This window comes from Dromiciops gliroides, chromosome 3, assembly GCF_019393635.1.
Source record: "Dromiciops gliroides isolate mDroGli1 chromosome 3, mDroGli1.pri, whole genome shotgun sequence".
Taxonomy (NCBI): Eukaryota; Metazoa; Chordata; class Mammalia; order Microbiotheria; family Microbiotheriidae; genus Dromiciops; species Dromiciops gliroides.
The window spans coordinates 653,732,507-653,750,673 of record NC_057863.1 but is presented as its reverse complement, the minus strand read 5'-3'; the positions used below and the strand labels follow the sequence as shown (position 1 = coordinate 653,750,673).

At 41.2% G+C, this 18,167-nt stretch overlaps 1 long non-coding RNA gene across 1 annotated transcript in view; it reads right to left on the bottom strand.

The window, feature by feature from the left end:
* The window catches only part of LOC122746906, a 30,592-nt gene extending 13,045 nt beyond the window's left edge, over positions 1–17,547 (bottom strand). Inside the window, exons 1-3 of the long non-coding RNA XR_006355588.1 lie at positions 17,444–17,547; positions 15,989–16,655; positions 10,925–11,018 (exon numbers count right to left, since the gene is read on the bottom strand). This is a non-coding gene — a long non-coding RNA (uncharacterized LOC122746906). The remainder of the gene's footprint in view (positions 1–10,924; positions 11,019–15,988; positions 16,656–17,443) is intronic.
* Positions 17,548–18,167: the final 620 nt, after the last annotated feature.

Below are 18,167 nucleotides of genomic sequence, written 5' to 3'. Positions count from 1 at the left end.
AAACAATATTGCTGTCAGTCTGCATAACGTTATCCTGGTTCTGCTCACTTCACTATACATCAGTTCATGTGAGTCTTTCCAGGTCTATCATAAATCATCTTGTTTGTCATTTTTTATAACACAATATTCCATCATCATTATATACCACAGCTTGTTTAGCCATTCCCCAATTGATGGATTTGATTCCCAATTCTTGGCCACCACAAAAAGCTGCTAAAAATATTTTTGTGCAAATAGGTCATTTCCCCTTTTTTTGGATGTCTGTGAGGTATAAATCTAGCAGTGGTACAGCTGTATCAAAGGGTATGCCCAGTTTTATAGCCCTTTGGGCATAGTTCCAAATTGTTCTCCAGAATGGTTGTATCAGTTCACAACTCCACCAACAGTGGATTAGCATCCCAGTTTTCCCAAATCACCTCCAACATCCAACATTTTCCTTTTTTGTTTTATTAGCCACTCTGATGGATGTGAGGTGATACCTCAGAGTTGTTTTAATTTGCATTTGTCTGATCAGTAGTGACATAGAGCATTTTTCATATGACTATTGATAACTTTGATTTCTTTGACTGAAAACTGCCTGTTCATATTCTTTGACAAATTATAAACTGGGGAATGGTTTTTGTTCTATAAATTTGAACTGGTTCCTTATATATGTTGGAAATGAGACCCTTAGAGAAAGTTATAAAGAGTATTTCTTCAGTAATATTTCTCTTCTAACTTTACTTACATTGGATTTGTTTGTGCAAAACTTTTAAATGTCATGTAATCACAATTGTGCATTTTATCTTCTGTTGTTCTCTCTATTCTTTGCTTAATCATAAACTCTTCCCCTATGCCCTAACTCCTGAGGCAACTGGTAGTGCAGTGGATAAAGTGCACTACTCAGGAATTGAGTTCAAATTTGGCCTCAGATACTTACTAGCTGTGTGACCCTGGGCAGGTCACTTAACCTCTGTTTGCTTCAGGTTCCTCAGCTGTAAAACAGGGATAATAATAGCACCAACCTTACAGTATTATTGTGTGAATCAAATGAGAGAATATTTGTAACAAAAAGAAACAAACACACAAACAAAAAACCCCAAGAAATAACATAGTGCCTGGTGCCTAGTAGTACTATATGAATGCTTATTCCCTTCTTATCCATAGATCTGAAAGATACTTTCTTCCTTGTTCCTCTAATTTGTCAATGATGTGTCCTTTTATGTCTATGTCATTTATCCATTTGGAACTTACATTGGCATATAATATGTGATATTGGTCTAAGTATAATTTCTGTCAGACTGCTGTTTAGTTTTCCCAGCAATTTTTTTTTCAAATAGTGAATCCTTACCTTAGTAACTGGGGTCCTTCCTTGGGTTTATCAAACACTAGGCTTTTAAGTTCATTTGCTTCTGTATGTTGTATACCCAACCTGTTCCATTGATTGATCTCTCTCTCTCTCTTTTTTAACCAGTACCAAATTGTTCTGATGATCCTTCCTTTGTAGCAAGTTTGAGATCTGGTACTGCTAAGCTCCTTTCATTCCCATATCTTTTCAAAAAATTTCCCTTGAGAAGCTTGATGTTTTGTTCCTTCAGGTGAATTCCATGATTTTTTTTTCTAGTTCAGTAAAGTAATCCCTTAGTACTTTGATGTGATATTGAATAAATTAATTTAAGTAGTATTGAGATTATTATTATATTGGCTTAATTTACCCACATGAGCAGTTTTGAAATATTTCTAGTTATTTCTCTCTGTCCTTATTTCCATAAAGATTGTTTTGTAGTTGTATTAATATGGTTCCTATGTGTATTTTGGTAGGTAGACTCCAAAGTTTTTCATGCATTCTATAATTATTTTGAAAGGAATTTCTCTTTTTTTAATCTTTCCCTGCTGGGTTTTATTGGTAGTATAGTGAAATCTTGATGATTTGTGTGGATTTATCTTATATTCTGCAACTTTGCTGAAGTTATTATTTAAATTTTTTTAGTGAACTCTCTAAGTACACAATCATATCTTTGGCAAAGAGCAATAATGTTTCTTCTTTGCCTATGATAATTCCTTTAAATTCTTATTCTTGTCATTGCAATTGCTTGCATTTCTATATTAAATAGTAGTAGAGAGAGTGGACAGCTTTGCTTCTCCCATGATCTTACTGGATAGGACTCAAGTTTATCTCACTTTTATGTAATTTTAGCTCTTGGTTTTAGATATACACTATTATGTTGATGATAGGTCATTTTATTCCTATGTTTTCTAGTGTTTTTAACTGAAATGGATGTTGTATTTTGTCCAAAACATTTTCCATGTCCATTGATATAATCATACGATTTGTTGTTCTGGTTATTAATATGATTAGTTATATTTATAGTTTTCCTAATATTAAACCAATTCTGCATTCCTGATATAAATCCAACCTGATTGTACTGAATAATCTTTATGATATGATTTTTTAGCCTCTTTGTTAATATTTTATTTAAAATTTTTGCATCTATATCCATTAAGGACAATCATCTACTATTTCCTTTATTTTGACTTATTTTGGGTTAGGTATCAAGACAATGTTTGTATTGTAGAAGAATTTGATAGGATCCCTTCTTTTGATATTTTTACAAACAGTTGATGTGATATTGGAATTTATTGTGCTTTGAATATTAGATAGAATTAACTTGTGAATTAATCTGGTCCTGAGCATTTTCCTTTGGGATTTCATTAGTTGTTTGTCCAGCTTGTTTAAAATCTCCACTACTTGTTATACTAATCTGTGTATTTCATTTTGGGGGCAAATATTCATTTATTTTAGTTAAGTTGTCAGTTTTATTGTCATACAACTTGGCAGAAAGTAATATCTTTTAATGCCCTTTGTTTCTTCTACATTTTTTTGTGAATTAAAAAAAAATTGGTTTTTTTTTTCTTTTTTCTTTTCAGTAAAATCAACTAATGGCTGATTTATTTTATTGGGTTTTTTTAGAGTTCCTAGTTTTGTTTATTAATTTAATAGTTTTTCTGCTTTCATTTTTTTTTAATGTTCCCCTTGATTTTCAGGATTTCTATTTTGGTGTTTGGTGTTTTAAAATTTGTTGGTTTTCAAGATTTTTTTTAAAAATGACATTGCCAAATTCACCGATATGTTCTTTTTCTTCTCCCAATTTTGGTATGTTTTCTCCCTGTTGTTATTATCTGTAATGAAATTATCTTTCATTCCTATGATTTGATCTTTGACCTACCAGTTGATTTTTATCCTTTAAAAAATAGCTCTTTATTAAAATTTTTTTGCATTGTGGCCTATAATAAAGGATGTGTTGAATAATATTGCTTTTCTGCATTTGTTTGTGAGGTTTGTGTGCCTTAATACAAGTTGATTGGTGTAAAGATGCCAGGCACAGTGAAGAAATAGGTATAATCTTTTCTATTCCCACAGTAGTCATCAAATGTCTACCATATCTAACTTATTTTTAAAAATCCATTTCTAGGGGCAGCTAGGTGGCACAGTGATAGAGCATTGGCCCTGGACTCAGGAGGACCTGAGTTCAAATCCAGCCTCAGACACTTGACACTAGCTGTGTGACCCTGGGCAAGTCACTTAACCCCAATTGCCTCGCCAAAAATCCATTCCAATCCTTATATTCATTTTCTGTTTAGGTTTGTCTAGCTCTAAAAGGTCCCCCCAGTATTATAATTTTATTATTTCTCCCTAATTCATTTAGCTTTTCTTTTAAATATTAGGATACTATGCCATTTGGTGTATATATGTGAAATATTGAAATAGCATCGTCTATGCTATCTTTCAGCAAAATGTGATTTCCCTCTTTATCTTTTTTAATTAAGTCCTTTTTTGCTATTACCTTTTTTTTTTTCAGGGCAATGAGGGTTAAGTGACTTGCCCAGGGTCACACAGCTAGTAAGTGTCAAGTGTCTGAGGCCGGATTTGAACTCAGGTCCTCCTGAATCCAAGGCCAGTGCTCTATCCACTGCACCACCTAGCTGCCCCCTTGCTATTACCTTTTAGAATCATAAATATTAACTGTGCTTTTTTGACTTTGGCTTCTTTTTCCTTTTGAGATTTCTTTCAGGAAATTATTAGTGAATTCTTTTTATTTCTAACTTTGTCCACTTGTAATTTGTCAATTTTCTTTCATGATTTCTTGAAATGTCATATATATGTATGTGTGTATGGGTGTATGTATGCTCTTTCTTTGGACCTGGCTTTAAAGTAGTCTAGTGATTCTTTTTTTTTTTTTTTTGGCTGGGCAATGAGGGTTAAGTGACACAGTTAAGTCACACAGCTAGTAAGTGTCAAGTGTCTGAGGCCGGATTTGAACTCAGGTACTCCTGAATCCAGGGCCGGTGCTTTATCCACTGCGCCACCTAGCTGCCCAGTCTAGTGATTCTTAAAGTAACTCTCCTTGATTTGTTTCCCAGGTCAGTTTTTTTTTTTAATATGAGGTATCATACATTTTCTTTAATTTTTCCATCTTTTCACTTTGTTTCAATGTTTCTTGTTGGCTCATAAAGTCCTTAACTTCTGTTTGGTTCATTCTAATTTTTAGAGTGTCTTGGTTTTACAAGATACTATATATTGTGTGCTAAGCTATCAATTCTCTAAGTCTTCATAGATTTCATTCCCTTCCTAGTTCTTTCTTCTATTGCTCTCATTTCATTTATGTCCTTTTAAACTTCTTTAGCTCTTGCACATTTTTTTTTTTTTTTGAGGAATTCTAATTGGTCTTTTGGGCAAGTTGTGGTTTTCTCTGAGGCTTTACTGATGTGCCTTCTCTGCTAGGCATTGTTCTAAGTGCCAAGGACATTAAAAAAAAAGGGAGAGGAAGTAAAGTGAATAAATATTTGCATAGCATCAACTACGTTCCAGGTACCATGCTAAGGACTTGACAAAAATTATCTTATTTATCCTCACAACAGCCCTGGGAAGTAGGTGTTGGTATGATTCCTATTTTACAGTTGAGGAAACTGAGGCAAATAAATAGATGAAGCAACTTTCCCAGAGTCACACAGCTATCCTAAGGCAGGATTTGCATTCCGGTCTTCCTGACTCCAAGAAAGAACAGACACTACCTTCAAGGACTTTATAATCTAGTCAAGGAAAACATGGATGCACAGACACACAATCTCAGGGAGGAAATACTAGTAGATGAGGGGGACGGGAAAGGCTTCATGAAGAAAGGGGTGCCTGAGCTCAACTTTTCTCCAAGGCAGGTGTGAGAAGAAAGCTCCTTCCAGGATGAGGTAAAACCAGTATAAATGCTCAGAGTTGAAAGCTGCAGTGCCTTGTGTGGGGAACAACCAACCAGTTTGGCTGGACTGTGGTATGCATTGTAACCTGGAGTGTGTGTCAGAATTGCCTTGCAGTTGGAGATGCTTCCCTAAAGGCAAAAGACAGTCCTTGCCCATGAGGAATTCTCAATCTAATGGGGGAGAGAATAAGTAAATATATATAAATAAGCCATGCGTGGGATAAATAGGAAACAATGAAGGGAAGACACTTGAATTCAGAGGAATCAGGAAAGACTTCTTGTGGAAGGTGGGATTTTAGTTGGGACTTGAAGGAATCCAGAGAAGCCAGTAGGCAGAGATGAGGAGAGGGATAGCATTCTAGACAAGAAGGAGAGCCAGAGAAAATGCCCAGAGCTGAGTGACGGAATATCTTACTGGTGGTAAAGCCAGGAGGCCCGTGTCACTGGATTAAAGAGTATAAGGTGTAAGAAGAGCAGAAAGGTAGTGGGGTTCGGGTATGATGGGGCTTTGAACACCAAACAGATGATTTTGTATTTGATCTTGGAGGTGATAGGAAGACACTGGTTTATTGAGTATGGGGATGGGTGATGCGGTCAGACCTGTGCTTTAGGAAAATCAATTTTGTGGCCAAATGGAGGCTAGACCAAAAAGGAGAGAGACGTGTGGTAGGCAGACCCACCAGCAGCCTAATGCAAAGACCTGGGTTTGAGGGGATGAGGGCCTGCACCAGATTGGTGGCAGTGAGAGAGAAAAGAAGGGGGACATGTGCAAAGATGAAATTGACAGGCCTTTACAATAAATTGGAGATAGGAGTTGAGGATCACACCTTGTTTGCATGCCTTGGGGCTGGAAGGAAGGATGCATGCCTTGGGGCTGGAAGGGAAGCTTGGGAGAGGGAAAGATAATGAGTTTCATTTTGGACATGTTGAGTTTAAGATGTCCACTGGATGTTCAGTTTGAAATATCTTTTTTTGTTGTTTTTTTTTTTTTTTTTTTTTTGTTTTTAGTGAGGCATTTGGGGCTAAGTGACTTGCCCAGGGTCACACAGCTAGTAAGTGTCAAGTGTCTCAGGCCGGATTTGAACTCAGGTACTCCTGAATCCAGGGCCGGTGCTCTATCCACTGTGCCACCTAGCTGCCCCTTGAAATATCTTAAAGGCCGTTAGAGATGTGAGATTGGAGGTCAGCAGAGAGGCTAGAGAGGCATAGATAGATCTATGTTGCATGTCATCTCCCCCACTAGACTGTATGCTCCTTGAGAGCAGACACTTTTTACCTTTCTTTGTATCTCCAGTCTTCAGGATATAATAAATGCTTATTGACTAACTTCTCTAATCTTTCCATAATTCCTATTACATGTGGGGGGTCTTTGCTCATTCAATATTCTAGAATGAAGGCAAGTAATAGGTAATAAGACTGGAAAGTTGGGTTGAAGTTCAGTTGTTAAGGGTTTTAAAAGCCAGAGTTCTTATTTGATCCTGGAATTATTAGGGGGCCACTGGTGCTTATAGATGGTCAGACTGTCCTTGAAGAAAATAATTTTGATAATTACTGACCTGTCATGTCCAGCCTTGAACTTGGACCACTTTGAAGATCATTTATCTACAAGACAGGCCAAGTGAAATCTAGAATGTCAATACAATAATTCTTTAGCTAAGGGCCATCTGAAAAAGAGATCATTTGCCTGGATGTGAAAGCACTCTCCTTGTAAATTATAATCACTTACATAATGATTTAAGGTTGGCATCACATACATGATCTCATTTGATACTTGCCACAATCTTGTGAAGTAGATGCAATTATTATCTTTATTTTGCAGGGGAGCAAACTGAGCCTTAGAAAAGTTAAATAACTTGAGTAGGATCACAGCTGTTAAGTTTCTAAAGCAGGATTTGAACCCAGATCTTCTTAACTTCTAGCCTAGGACTGCATCTTTCCAATGTCACATGGAGACTATACTTGTCTTTTTTTAAAATGTCTTAAAGATATCTCCTTTTTAGGGGTATCACAAATCCTTTTATTATTAGTGTCTCTTCCTTAATTTTGTCATCAGAAATTTAAGTAAGAATTAATGAGCTGGGGGGCAACTAGGTGGCGCAGTGGATAGAGTACTGGCCCTGGATTCAGGAGGACCTGAGTTAAAATCCAGTCTCAGTCACTTGACACTAGCTGTGTGACTGTGGGCAAGTCACTTAACCCCGATTGCCTCACCAAAAAAAAAAAAAAAGTTAATGAGCCAAGATGGAAGACAAGAGGTTGTGAGCGGTGATTTGACCAGTGGAGATGTGTATCTGAACAGATCTTTTAGCCTCTATAAGGGCCACTTTTAGTTGACAGATGTGCATGAGAGAGTTGAAGAAGAATAGGACACTTTCATTTCTTTATGTAAACTACTTTCAACAAAGCAGGACAGAGAAGCAGCCAAGCACCAGTTTGGTAGGATTAAGAGGGGAGTTTCTGGGGCAGCTAGATGGCACAGTGGATAGAGCACCGGCCCTGGAGTCAGGAGTACCTGAGTTCAAATCCGGCCTCAGACACTTAACACTTACTAGCTGTGTGACCCTGGGCAAGTCACTTAACCCCAACTGCCTTACCAAAAAAAAAAAAAAAAAAAAAAAGAGGGGAGTTTCTCAGGATTTTGGATTCAGGTAGAGGAAGGAAGGAGATGCCTCCAATGCTTAATCCTAGTGAAGGGAGAGTCAGAAGGAATCCCCACTATGCTGATCAGTGAACAAGGGCCTCCATGAAGCAGACAGGTCAGTGGGTGCCAGTAGGGTGTGGGTCTGATGGACTAGACTTCCTTTAACACTGGCATTAGGGTTGGGGAGGCAAGAGGATATCGTAGCCCCTGGATGGTGTGTGTGTGTGCATGTGTGCATACATGCCTGCATGTGTATGTAGATGCCCTGTTAGGTGTCAGTCACCCCTCTCAAGATGGTTGCACACATCACTGGCCTAGGACCCACAAGCACATGAGGCATTGGAATAGAAGCCAGAGAGAAAGCTCTAGGAAGAGAGGGAAGAAAGCAGAAAATAAATTAAGTGCACGAGGAGCTACAAGAATCTTAGGACCCCTGGCTGAAATAGCTGACTCTACACAAATTACTGGGAACCCGATGATGGGAAGAGAGGCATTACTTTGCTGGAGAAAAGCTGGAGTTTGCTGACTACTCATTGGAAGATGACCAAATTCTGCTGCCAGGGAAAGAGCTATGGGGGCTTATTGCTCTCCGGTGTCCTCCACAGGACATAAGGGAAATCTCTCCAGGGAGACCTGCATTGCCCATGACTGTTCTCACCGGTTTGCTGTGAGCAGAGCCTCTGAGCTGATTGGACAAAGCAGGAGTTCCCACTGTTTGCAGATCTAAGGAGCTTGGCTGTTATCCAGATCAAGGGAACCACCTATCGCTGAAAGAGCACACGTTTTCTTCAGTGCCTCTTAAGGATGGCTGTAAGTGAGAAGAGCTTGTCACTACTTCATCAGCTTGAGGGAGGAAGAGGAGCAGTTTTGCCCTGCAAGAAGGTAGTGGGGACTGGACGGGGAGTAGCTAGCGGAGAAGCAGCTTTGCATGATACAGATTATTCTTTTTTGTTTTGTTTTTTTGGGGTTTTTTTGTGGGGCAGTGGGGGTTAAGTGACTTGCCCAGGGTCACACAGCTAGTAAGTGTCAAGTGTCTGAGGCCGGATTTGAACTCAGGTCCTCCTGAATCTAGGCCCGGTGCTTTATCCACTGCGCCACCTAGCTGCCCCCAGAATAGATTATTCTTTTTTTTTTTTCTTGTTCTTTTTCTTTTTTTTTGCTGGGCAATGGGGGTTAAGTGACTTGCCCGGCTTCACACAGCTAGTAAGTGTCAAGTGTCTGAGGCCAGATTTGAACTCAGGTACTCCTGAATCTAGGGCCAGTGCTTTATCCACTGCACCACCTAGCTGCCCCTGGTACAGATTATTCTTAAAGGGACCAAAGACAAAGATGCCTACCATACAGAGGGTTTCCCCACACATGTGCCTCTCACTTTCCCATTTTCTGTGTGTGCCTACTATGCCCCGTGGACACTGAATGCATTGGTGGGAGGGTGGGCCAGAATTATGGATGGAGTACAATGTTTTCGTTAATCCTGCTTTTTGCCTTTTATTGAGTAAAAGTTCTAATTATTTCTTCTTTTCTTATTAATAAATGTTTTATGATTAAGAATTAATAGTGTCACTGTGACTGATTTTGTGTAAGTAGGAAGCGTACATGACCACCAAGGTTTCTCTAACCCAAAGGTTTAGAGAGAGTTGTAAGTGATAGATGAGTTGCAGTAGCTGGCTCTGCTCTAGGGAAAACTCAGAGCAGCCAGCAGGAGGGAAGGTTGGGGTGAGCCAGAGAAGTATGTGTGGGGAGGAGTGCACATGCTACGCACAAGGGGCTGGGTCTGTGGCCATGCCTGACCCACATCAAAGTTAAGTGAGCATTCCAGGATTCCAGGCTGCAAAACAATTTGGTTTTATAGGCAGCAACTCCAAGAGTAGTAAGTCTTTTCCCTCATTTTTTTATCTCTCCATTTTTTCCATTTTCTTATTTTAGTGGATTAGGCAGTTTTTCATTTGGTGAGGGAATTTAGGCTGAGCTGGCTCCTCAGCTTTCTAACATTCTTTAGACAATTCTGTCTGAGGGGGAAAAAAAAAAAGATAAAATAAAGGGGGCAGCTGGGTGGTGCAGTGGATAAAGCACCAGCCCTGCATTTAGGAGGACCTGAGTTCAAATCCAACCTCAAACACTTGACGCTTACTAGCTGTGTGACCCTGGGCAAGTCACTGAACCCTCATTGCCTCCATACACACACAAAAGACAATTCTGTCTGGTTTCCATCAGAACAGTTTCCTTCTGCATCTTTAGAATCTCATTCTTTCTCTCCCCCCACACTCCATCTCTCTTGAATTGATTTCCTTTGTACAATTCTACCATCTTCTCCCTGAACCATTTGAAAGCTGCCTTCTAAAAGTTCTGCTCTATTACAGATTCAGTGTGCTCACTTTCCCCAAAGTTTTCATCATTTCTACTTTAGCAAACAATTCCTACAAATAGATTTCAATTACAAGTCAGGTGGAAAGGCTCTTGGTCCCTACGGTGCAGTAGCAGATAATAATACATCTTCTTAAGTGTCATTTACATGAATAAACTATCTTTTTTTTAAAAACAGTGCCAAAGACTTTAATGGTGAGAACTCTCCTATCTTTAATAGCTGTGACTAACAAGGCAGATAATTCAGTACAGACAATTCTCACTTTATGTAAATTCGCATTATACAAATTCAACTTTATGTAAAGAATTATGAAAGAAATCCATTTTTAGGCAGCAGCGAGGTGGCACAGTGGATAAAGCACTGGCCCTGGATTCAGGAGGACCTGAGTTCAAATCCAGCCTCAAACACTTGACACTTAACTAGCTATGTGACCCTGGGCAAATCACTCAACCTTCATTGCCCTGCAAAAAGAAAAAGAAAAATTCCTGACATTCCTTCCAGCTCTAAAGAGCTACAAACACTCAGAAATCTAACTCATAATAGAATCACCAGTTTCCTGAGGACAGGTAAATCTCAGGCTCTCTGAATGAGGCGTGGTTGTCCAGAGGTCAAAGACAAGGGAAAGAAAGTGTTCACAGGCCAAGAACCGAAATGTCATTCCAGGATAAAGAAAAAAGCCTGACTCACCTGGAACAGATAGTCAGGAGCCCAGTAGCCATTACCTTCTCTTCCTTCTTGGGACTTTTAGCTTGAGGAAGGGCAGAGTCTCCACCAAGCCAAGCTGTGGGTAAGGAAGAAGTCATGAAGAACAATTTCACTTATAGCTCCCAAATTCACCAAGGTGAAATTTGTTACACACCAGCGAGGTCTAAGCTTCTTGGTCTCTGGAGAAAGACTCAAGGTGAACCAGAAGCAGCCCCACTCCCTCTCGGGCATTAAAGAAAGGGACCTCGACCCCTTAGGTCACAATAGCTGCCAAGGCACTGGGCTCTGATCTAGGAATTGGAAAACCTTGGTTCAGTTCTCAGCTTTCTGCAAGTTTGCTTCTGGATCTAATCTATTCCATGGATCTGCTTATCTAATTTCCCCCAAAATACCAGATAGTCTTGATAATAAGTAAAAGAAAGAAATAAGCATTTATTAAGTGCTTACTGTGCTTGTACCAGGTGTTATAAGGTATACCGAGAAGCAGCCAGGAGGTTCAGTGACTGTAGTGCTGGACCTGGTGTTAGGAAGACCCAAGTTCCAAAGTGGCTTCAGACACTTAGTTGGTGACCCTGGGCAAATCACTTGACTGCTGTCTTCCTCAGTGTTCTCAACTGTACACTGGGTATAATTTATTAACACCCCCCCCCCGTATTTTTTTTTTTACATATAAGGTATTTTATTTTTTCCGTTACATGTAAAGATAGTTCTCAACTTTTGTTTATACAAGCTTTACAATTTCAGATTTTTCTCCCTCCCTCCCTTCCCCCCCCCCTCCCCTAGACAGCAGGTAATCTGATATAGGTTATATCTATATATCTATATACATATACATATAGATATATATATATATATACACACACATATATATACACATAATAACATTAATCCTATTTCTGCATTAATCCTGTTACAAGAGAAAGAATCAGAGCAGTGATGCAAAACCTCAAAATAGAAAGAAAAAAAAAACCAACAGCACCCAAAACAAAAGAAATAGTATGGTTCATTCAGCATCTATACTCCACAGTTCTTTCTTTCTTTCTTTTTCTTGGATTTGGAGATCCTCTTCTATCATGAGTTCCCTGGAACTCTTCTGTACCATTGCATTGGTGAGAAGAATATAGTCCATCACAGTAGATCAACACTCAATGTTGATGATACTGTGTACAATGTTCTTCTGGTTCTGCTCATCTCACTCATCATCAGCTCACGCAAGACCCTCCAGGTTTCTCTGAACTCCTCCTGCTCATCATTTCTTACAGCACAATAGTATTCCACTGTATTCATATACCACAACTTGTCCAGCCATTCCCCAATTGATGGGCACCCCCTCAACTTCCAATTCCTTGCTACCACGTAAAGAGCAGCTATAAATATTTTTGTACATGTGGGTCCCTTTCCCCCTTCCATGATTTCTTTGGGAAAAAGACCTAAAAGTGGAATTGCTGGGTCAAAGGGTATGCACAGCTTTATCACCCTTTGGGCATAATTCCAAATTGCTCTCCAGAATGGTTGGACCCACCGTATTTTTATGAGGATATAATGAGATATTTGTAAAGTGCTTTGCAAACTATAAAGTGCTCATTTAAATGCTAATTATCATTATGACTATTAATTATTATTACTGAACTAAGAACTGAAGATATGATATAGTTCCTTCCCTCAAGGAACTTATATTCCATTAAAGGAAGCCAACACATATAATGGAATGCTAAAATGAATGCAGCTGGGTGGTGCAGTGGATAAAAGATTCCTGAGTTCAAATCTGCTCTCAGACACTTAATAGCTATGTGACCCTGGGCAAGTCACTTAACCCTGTTTGCCTCAGTTTTCTAATCTATAAAATGAGCTGGAGAAGGAAATGGCAAACCTCTCCTCTATCTTTGCCAAGAAAACCCCAGATGGGGTCAGGAAGAGTGAGACACAACTGAAACAACTGAAAAACAACAAAGTGTTTTAGATAGGGAATTCAGAGGACTAGTGACTAGAGTAATAGGGCAATTGATTTATAATATAAATTAAAATCTAGTATCAAAAAACCCCTCTTCATTCTAATTTTTAAAATTTATTTTCCTGTAAATTCTTTACCTTTTGTTTCTCTAAGGTAGGGGTTCTTAACTTGGGGTCCACAAACTTTTTTAGGGGGCAGGGTAATAAGAGTTAAGTGATTTGCTCAGGGTTACACAGCTAGTAAGTGTCAAGCGTCTGAGGCTGGATTTGAACTCAGGTCCTCCCGAATCCAGGGCCGGTGCTCTATCCACTGTGCCACCTAGCGGTTTGATAACTATATTGGTCTCCTTTGAAATCCTATGTATTTTATTTTTATTCATTTGAAAAGATCATTGATCAGACTCTCAAAAGGGTCCATGGCAAAAAAGCTAAGGACCCTTGCTCCAAAGGATAAGAAGAACCCTGCCCTAGGAATGAGGAAATATGGGTGCAATTCACAGTTCTGTCCCTTATGTGCTTGTTGTATGATACTGAATATGGAACAACCTCTCTGCGCTTTATTTAATGAAGAGAAGATTTCCATCTTCTCCTGTCATTCACAAGTTGTGTAAGGAGTTGATCTACTTAATAATCAGCCTTTGGTTTTCCCATCAGGGAAGCAGAGTGGTCTGATTGAAATGACACAGGCCAGGGAAGGATTCTTGTCTCAGCTCTCCTACTGACTGTCAGTCACAGCTGCAGTTTTCAAATCTTCCAAATGGGGAGGAAAGGTATACTTGCCCTACCAGCTGCATGGACTCTTATAATGACACTTTTAGAAGTGAAATATCATTGACCAGGACTTATCAAGGCCAGGCTGGCAGAAGTCTTTGGAGAGAAGGGGTAGGTGTAGGTGTGGAGAAGAGGGCATCAAGCTGAGTTGGATGGGGAAAGTAAGGATGGAGACTTACTCAGGACCCCGTCCTGAGGGTCCAAACCTTTCCCCTCACCGAGGCCACCATCCTATAAGTCAGGGGGTGGGGGTTTCCATTTTAAGCAGGAACAGGATACCTGGATTACAGTGTAAAAAAATGAGTTATTAACTAGCTATATCTAATTTGAAAAATATATAATTGAACTTATGAAAATTATAACTATGTGAAAAATTATAGGTTTAGAAAAAATTATAATTGGGCTGTAAGTCCCTTCGTGGTCACCATTCAAATGTGAAAATATTTTAAATGACTGGGGCTAATTTGGGGGGACTAATTTTGCTGGAGGACTAATCTGGGACTGTTGACTGTTTGGCTATCTGACTGCTATTAATTTAATGTGAGCTGTTTATAAAGTTCCACCACACTGCTCCCAAACTGATAAGCAAAAGATTAAGAAGCCTCTTAACTAAACAATCAAAGCAGACTTTATTTATGAGATACTATTTAAAATTAAGAAAACAGGGAAATAAAATGTACAACCTGACTGTATTGTGGGCGCGTCTCTTTCCACCTGCTGAGCCTGGAACTTTGTTTAATACAGTAAGGGCTGTAGCCGCCTCTTGCCTTAGGGTATTTCCACTTTCACTGCTCAGCTACTTTCTTCTAACTCCGCCTGTACCCTGTGCTGACCGCTTCTGTGCTCTCCGCTGCCTCCTGTTCTGCCTGTCTGCTCCATCAGTCTGCCCTCTGGCCTCCTCCTCCTTTTTTTTTTTTTTTTAAGTGAGGCAATTGGGGTTAAGTGACTTGCCCAGGGTCACACAGCTAGTAAGTGTTAAGTGTCTGAGGTCGGATTTGAACTCAGGTACTCTTGAGTCCAGGGCTGGTGCTCTATCCACTGCGCCACCTAGCTGCCCCGGCCTCCTCCTTTCTTGCTCTTAGCTTTTTCTCCTTCCCCCGTCTGCTCCAGCCTTTCTGCTCTCTTAATCTCATCAGCCTCTCCCAAGCTCTGTCAGTCTGGCTTCCCTCTCAATGACTAACTCCCAGGTCTATATATATCTTTCTTCTCTCCACTCAAATTTCAGGGCTTTTTGCACTGGTCGGGGGGAGGGGATGCTCAGGTGTCTGTGAGTACCACACCCAGGGCTCCAGGGGCCATGGCCCCTGCTGTGCGCCCAGAGACCTCTGCATGGGCTATGGCAGAGGCCGGCCTGGGTGAGTCCGGGATCTCTGGGATAGATGGGATAGATCCACTCAGGATGGAGGGAGCTGGGGGCTTTTCCCCTCAGCTGCCTGACCTGGCATTTCATAAAGCCCATGGTTTTGGTTTTGGTTTTTTTGCTCAGCGGAAGCAGAGGAGTCCCTGAGGGCCTAAGGCTTTCTAATCTCAGCCTAAAGGTAGGGTCCCCAAATCAAAATAAATTTTCACAACAGAATCTTTTGATAAAATCTCTCAGGACAAATTCTTATGAACAAGATAAAGAAATGACCAGGCGAGGTGGATACGGACCTTGCAGAATGCCCAGACCAAAGAAACGTGACAAATGGATGTCAAGCCAGGGGGGAGTCTCTAAGGGAGGGCCACAGAGCTTTGTTCTCTTCAACAAGCTTTGGTTTTGTTTGACCAAACATTTGGCTTGATGCATAGGCACCAGTACTTAAGGAACTTCCCCGGCCACGCACACTCACTTCTCCCTGACTTTGCCACGACTTTCCGACCTCCTGTTGACTCTGAAACATTCTCACTCTGGAGATGCCTCCATGCCTCCTCTTCCTCTTTTACCCACCTCCTTCCTACCCCTGCCCCACATCATCTCCCAGATGTCTTTTATGTGTCTTTCCTCTTTACAATTGAGGTTATTACAAGTTAGAAGTTAGAGACTGGCTTTTTGGGGGCTTGTATTTGTATTCCCAGCACTTAGTGTTTGGCTTATAATAACTACTTAATAAACTGCCTGCCCACCCACCCACCCATCCATCCACCAATCCATGCATCCATCCATCCTTCCTTCCATCCATCCATCCATCCATCCATCCATCCATCCATCCATCCATCCATCCATCCATCCATCCATCCATCCATCCATCCATCCTTTTATCCATCCATAATTCCAAGCTGGATGCACTGCTGAGTCCCCCAGTGACACGGAGGAGGAAGGCAGGGACATAAGTTTCTCTTGCTTACCTACTTTCTTCCACAATATAACAGCAAGATTCCTTCTTCTTCCTGTCCCCTCTGACTTCTAATTTTCCCATTCTCTTCACGGATCATGGTCAAATCCTCTGTGGTCCCAGTCACAACCTCCTCTCTGTTTCCTCGGCATTCTAAGTATTTGTTGTCATTCAGTCATGTCCCACTCTTCCTGACTCCATGGACAAGTTTTCTTGACCAAGCCACTGAAGTGAGGGGTTTGCCATTTCCTTCTCTGGTTTCTGTATTGATCCATGTCCTATCCCCCAACCTGCAGCATCAGAAATTGCTCCAGCATCAACCACTTCAGGTCCTGCCCCTTCCCATATATTATGCAGGGAAATTCGAATGAAAGGTCCATTAAAACCACCAGGCTGCGGTTTGGCTGAGCTGCCACCTCTTCCCCCTTCCCACCTTTTTTCTCTCCCCCCAGAGGTAGAAGCAGTAGCACAAGCCTTGGAGTAAGGAAGACCTGCCTTCAAATCCCACTGCTGACATTAGCTTGTGTGTTCCTGGACAAGTCACTGAACCTGTTGCTTCAGTTTCCTTATCTGTAAAATGAGGAATTTGAACATGATGGACTCTAAAGTTTCTTCCAACCCCAAATCTATGGTCTTAGGATCCATTTGGTATATAACTTAGTGAAGAAATGTATACTCCCCTGCTGAGAGAGAGAGAGAGACAGAGAGAGATCAGGAAAATGAGAGAATGGCAGAAATAAAACACTTGTTTTAAAGTCTTGTTCTAATACCATACAAAGGCTCTTCTCCTTCTGGGGCTGCGCTCTGCCACGCAGACACACACAGGTCCTCTCCTCAAACACTTGTGGCAGCTGAGCTCCTCATTCCCACCCAAACCCCAGTGCTGGGGCAGAGCCAGCTCCCAGCAGCATCTCAGACTCAAGCTGGGTGCTAGGATGCTCAGGGTCTGCAGGTTCGTTTGGCCTTTCTTGTTTTCCCTCATTGGGAGAGTTCACGAGCCAGCTTCTCACAACCATTGCCAACCCCTCCCACAAGCAGCCCTCCCACACAAGCACCCAATCGGATGTGCACACGCACTGCAGCACATTCTCACAGCTTGGGAGAACCCTGACCCCTTTACAAAAACCCACTTACACACGCATTCCAGCCCGGCCCCTTTTACACTAACACTAACTCCAGTTCAGTGTCCCTTACACTGGCATGCATTCACCTAGCCCCTCTTTAATTAACATTTATGTTAACATGAAGTGCATCTGGCACTCACATGCATGCACACACATTCCAGGCTGGCCCCACTTACACCGACATGTTCGCCCACCACCTGCTTAGCCCCCTTGCACTAACGTGCATTCACATACACATATAGCCCAGCCACACACATACACTCACAGACACCACCCACCCCAGCCTAGACCATCAGGGCTTTGTACATGGCTCAGGGCCCACGCGTGCGCACTCCCACACTCACCCTCCAGCTCCGGAAGAGCTACCCTGCTGACAATGGCCTGAACACCCAGTCCTGTGCCCTAGAGATGCCTCAACCACACCGAGCCTCTGAACCATGACTCCCAGAATCCCTCATGCCCTTCAGAGAAATCAGGGTTTGCAAAAGCGTCTCCAGAGAGCCACACAAAGGATTCTGGGAAATGTAGTCCAGAAGTTTCATCATTCTCCACAGGTGAGGCAGTTTGGACTGATTTTGTCCTACCAACCCTCACCTTTGGATCATGCCCACTGTCCACTGCCTGCCCTCCTACACATGTCGTGCCAGTTAAGAAATAAAAAGCTTGATCAGGGGCAGCTAGGTGGTGCAGTGGAGTTCAAATCCGGCCTCAGACACTTGACACTAGCTGTGTGACCCTGGGCAAGTCACTTAACCCTCATTGCCCTGTAAAAAAAAAAAAAAAAGTATTTAAAAAAAAAAAAAAAGCTTGATCAGTGGAACAGATTAGGTACACGATATACACAAATGGGGAAGACTCATCTTCCTGAGTTAAAATCTGGCCTCAGACGCTTCGGAGCTTTGTGACCCTGGGCAAGTCACTTCACCCTGTTTGCCTCAATTTCCTCATCTGTAACATGAGCTAGAGAAAGAAAAGGCAATCCACTTTAGTATCTTTGCCCAGAAAACCCCAAATGGACATGACTGAAAAGCAACTCAATGACAAAAATATGCATATACAAATACACGT